Raw genomic sequence first — 5,301 nt, 5'->3', positions numbered from 1 at the left:
CTTTTACCAACGAATAGTGGGATTGACCGTACATTATAACGCCCCCACGGCTGAAAGGGCGAGCATGTTTGGTGGGACGGGGATTCGAACCCGCGACCCGCAGATTGCGAGTCGAGTACCCTAACCACCTGGCCATACCGGGCCGAGGAAAGGAGAGAAAAACGTGGTTGATTACCAAACCATTCAGGTGTTTTACGCTGTAACGCATACAATGACTATATGAATAAAAATATAATTTGTCCTCAAAATGATATAAAAATAGGAATATTACACATATAATATCATAACCTTTAACCTTGATCTAAACATTATCACTATTTACCACAAGAGAATAACGACAACAAAAACAGACTTCCTAACTAAAAATATTTTGCTCGTGTGTTCGATGAGTTTGTTTGTTTGTAATTAAGCACAAAGCTACACAATGTGCTATCTGTGCTCTGCCCACCACGGGTATCGAAACCCCGGATTCTAGCGTTGTAAGTCCGCAGACGTGCCGTTGTGACACTACGGGGGTGGGCAGTTCGGAGAGAGACACGCAGACATTTATCAAGATTCATGTGTAACCGCTCTCCCAAACAATCCTCTTACGTCTCAGCACATCAACGCCCTCTACACGTGTAGGTTGTATTTTTCTTTAATTCCACTTTGTATTTTCCCTCCCGGGGTTGCTATGTTTGCATAGAATCTCCTTGATTTTTTTTGTGTAGCTTTAGATATATGTCTGACATTCCTGTTGTTGAATCAAATTTACTTTCTTTCTTGTATATCAACAGAGATGAAGGACCTGGTATTCGATACGTCAGCCTTTTAAAAGAATCTTAGGGAGGAATTTAGCACTGTGTTTTATCGTTATTGAAATGCGTGCGACACTTAATCCTTCAATAACACAACATCCAGTTCATAAATCTAACACATCTGCGATCGCGTCCTCCTCGAGGGGCAGTATTCTTACTGCTAGATGTTCATGTTTTCAAAATGAGATTATAACCAATCCTGCTAAGACTTTTAGTAATATTTCTGTACACTTCAAAACCTCTCTATCGATCCAAACTTACATGTAATAAGGTTTATTCACTTTTATGGTTTCAAGGGTATTATAAGTGATATTCTGGTAACTAATTACACATGAAATTGTTGTCACTGAGCCCCAAATTGGATTAATCGCGTTATATTAACTATTTTTTTTTCACTGTTTTCTCTCAAGGTTTAAAAATGTGTTTTTTTAAGTCAGTAAAAAAATGCATAACATAAACTACTGATCGTCTAAATCATCTGTGTGTGTAATATTTAAGAAAAATTCTAGTCTCTAAGCTTAACGCTGGTAAAGAATTTTAATTGACTATAGTGTATTTTTATAATAAACTAGCTGAGGTAACCTGTTAAGGAAGGAAACATTACATAAAGGACAATGTTCCCCTTCTTTTCTCTCTCTTTTGTTATTAAATTCTTAATGATCTCATTAGATGCTAATTGCATACCCTGCTCTGTGGAATGAAATAATTGATTCATTTAACTGATTAAGTACTTGTGTCTTTAAATTCAAAGTCAAAATTCTATAAAATATTGGAAACATGCCTTATTGCAGGTTTTTTTTTATCCCTCTTCTCAAGTAAAAAATCCTAAAATCAATTAGTCCATGCACATCGTCGGAGAGTTTTCAGTTACCATAACGAAAGTTACGGAAATCGAGTCAGCCATCTTTGGGTGATGAACGCTAACAGACACACATACGCACAGGTAATGAACAATCTTTATAGTAAGATCTTATCTATCTATCCACACAGTTTTAATCTACTAGTGAATTAATTTTGATATTTTTCCCGCTATTGTTTTTATTGTTCTAATTATCTAGGTTCTGAGGCTGGTTTCAGACGTCTAATTTCTTTGCCTTTGCAGCTTTTACAGTTGATCATGTTGGTGAAAATACGATTGAGAAATAGAAGAAGCATAAATTTAGTGTTCGAGTTCAGTGAGAGTTTGACAGTTTTATTAGTAAATGTTGAATGAAATTCCTATAATTTAGACGCGAATTTTTCCTTGAATTTGTATTTTTAATTGTTTAGCTCTATTCTCACACGTTGTGTTTTTGCTTATGTTGATATAACAAAAACCTGTTTAACCCCCGAAAACGTCAACATTAGGACTGTTGTCATAATGTGAATGTTTTTTTTTTTTATAATTGCTGAAGTCATTGAGAAATAAACTTTCCATGTAACAAATTTCTTGTTTGTTTTGTTTGAAGTTAAGCACAAAGCTACACAATGGGCTATATGTGCTCTGCCCACCACGGGTATGGTATCGAAACTCGGTTTCTAGCGTTGTAAGTCCGCAGACATAGCGCTGTGCCACTGGGGGGGGGCAGCAGATTTCTATGAAATTTATGTAATTTTTAAACCCCATAAAAACGCTTTATTATCTTAAGTAACTACTCAGCTTTTTATTCAATTTAAAAAATCTGTAGAAAGTCTGTGACAATGAGATTGCTGCTTTCCATTGCAAAGGACATTCAGAAACTCCTTTAACCACATTGCATAGTTAGAAAATAGTATTTTATTAGTTAAACATACTGAATCTGAAACTATATGGCAGTGATTCTTAATCGTGTACATGTGTGTTTTGTTATAGCAAAGCCACATTGGGCTATCTGCTGTGTCCACCGCGGGGAACCAAACCACTGACTTTAGCATTGTAAAAACGCAGACTTACCGCTGCCCCATCGTGGGATAATTCTCAGTCGACGTGTCGCAGCCATTGGTGAGCCCCTTAGGGTCATCATAATTGTGACTGCCCTAATCCAACAACTCATTAACTGCATATGTGGGAATTTTTACTACTGTGCCAAATAATTAATTAGTTAAAAGGTCGAGAAACACTGCTATATGGTTTCATACTCAAATAACACATCCTAATTTATCAATTGCACAAGTAATTAAGTGGTATAAAAAACATTGAGTTAAAGTACATCCCTTTCACGATTTTGAGTGATATCGTTAGGTCTTTAATGAAACTTAGTCTTAAAAAATTAATAACATAAGTGAAAAATACTCAAAATTTAACAACAAAAGCATCAACAAAGTAAACATTCTAACAAGTTGGTGAATAACCAATTTCCGTATTGCTATGACATGTGAACTTACTGGGAACACATTGATGTACAATTGTTCATGTAGTTTATTAGGTTTTAAAATTCCTTTGAAATACCTAAAATATCTACCTCAGTCGATCTTAATATTGCTAAACATAATATATCTAAACATAACTCAGCATCAAAAACCGCCAGATGTAATGAAGTACATTGTCCAAGGGAACAACTTAGAGTTGGAGCTGTAAAAGGCTATGTTATGTTTTGTACGTGTCGCCATCTTGTGAGTATAAGATAAAACATTTTCAAACCTTTATATAAATAATACGCTTGCGTTTATCTGTCCGGGACTTTTCTCGCAAATTTCTCAGTCAAACGCTACAAAAGTCATATCGTTTGAAAGGCTTTTGTCCGAGGAGTCCGGATTGCATACTGGCTTTTCCATTTAGGATCACCTTATCTATTTTCTGCTTAGCCAAACATTTTAATGCAACGAGTATGGTACACGGCGGCACAATGTCGTTGTCATCGGTGACGACTGGCTTCTATTTCCACTTTAGTGTTTTATTTGCAAAACATTTCACACAAACAACACTTAACCCGCGTGTAATTTTCTAAAAAATTAATATTACACTAAATACAATTGCTATGGGCTTTATCGACTTATTTAGGTCTAAACTATGCATTCGCAATTCATTCAAAACCATATGCTTATCACTTTGTGAACACGCATTCAGACGTTTCTGCATATTCAGTTAACTTTGCCTTCGTTACAACTTTACATTTACCTTACTTTGCAATAATTTAGCTTCGTTTTATTTCATAGATTGCTATAAACACCTTTCAGTTACTTTTTCTTTACTACGGGTTTTATTCTTAGTTTTTATGAGTTTTAACTCGTAAAACCATTTCATACACTGAACGCTCATAACTGTTTCATACTCTGTGCACTATTATAAATACTATTACTATACTTTATTGTTTACTTTATGTGTAGTTTTATTAAATAAAGTTACGCCTACGTGAGGTTGTTTGTCTGACTGCGTAATTTTTTTTCAAATAGACAGGATTTATGAATCTAACACATAATGTCTGTAGTAAACAGTAGCCTAAATGGCGTGCGTGGAAATGACAGAATAAGGAAAATCCAAGTGAAGGGCATGAAAACTACTGCAAATGTTTTGCGGGTCGTGGCTAGTAATAAATTAATATTTTTTATCAACTCCTTGTAAGAAAATGCTGTAATGTAACAAGATTACTTCTAAAGTATCAGTTTAAAGAGTAAATTTACCACAGCTAACAAATGAAACGATAGAAGTAATAAAACAATTGGATCTAATGTTTAAAACATCGTAGTAATAACTAAGAGACTGATACAGTGCTATCATTTTGATTTATCCTAAAACCATTTTTCCTTGCTTGCCCTTTTGAACAAAATAAATATGTAAAATATTTTACATAATACCATTCTCTGACATATCAAATTGAGTCACTTCCTTTCCGTTATATTTATTTCTCAACCCTACGGAATATTATGAAAAATCATTGCACACACAAATCACACAACTTTATACCTTTGACATTATTTGAATCAAAATCTCAAATATGATAACACAAATAGGTTATAAGTAATGACATTATTCTTATTTTTATGCACTTTTTATTTTGTGTTATAAGAAAGGGTAAAAGTATATGTTTGTTCAGCAGTCGATTAATTTATGACTTTTGTTTGTTCAGCAGTCGATTAATAAAAGTTATGACTTTTTTTTAGTAATTATTATCTATCTCAATAACTGAATCAGTTCCAACAAAATCATTCATTTATAATCTAATCAAACAAATTACACCAAATATAGTTTTAAAGTATGGCTAAAAGCTTTCATTTGAATAGAATAATGATAATCAAACAGCTAAAGATTAGTACAAAACTTTTAGTCCCCATCTTCGGTTGGCTGAGTGGTACAGCTCTGGACTTCGGAGCTTTGAACCGAGCTTGAATCCATGCGATACCACAAAGAACTTTCTACACTTTATGCTATGGATGAGTTATAAAAGTTGAAGTCAAGTCCTTCTCGTAGATAGTCGGGGATAGATTGCTACTGACCGGCTGCCTTCCCTCTGATCAGTAGTTCAAAATTAGGGACTGCAAGAGCGATTTCGAATAGTTGACTATTCTTCTTTGTTCTCCTGAAGAAGAATAGTCAACTATTCGAAAT

The sequence above is a fragment of the Limulus polyphemus genome, unplaced genomic scaffold (assembly GCF_000517525.1).
Source record: "Limulus polyphemus unplaced genomic scaffold, Limulus_polyphemus-2.1.2 Scaffold939, whole genome shotgun sequence".
In the NCBI taxonomy this organism is placed as follows: domain Eukaryota; kingdom Metazoa; phylum Arthropoda; class Merostomata; order Xiphosura; family Limulidae; genus Limulus; species Limulus polyphemus.
The sequence above is the reverse complement of the archived record's forward strand: the minus strand, read 5'-3'. Positions refer to the sequence as shown.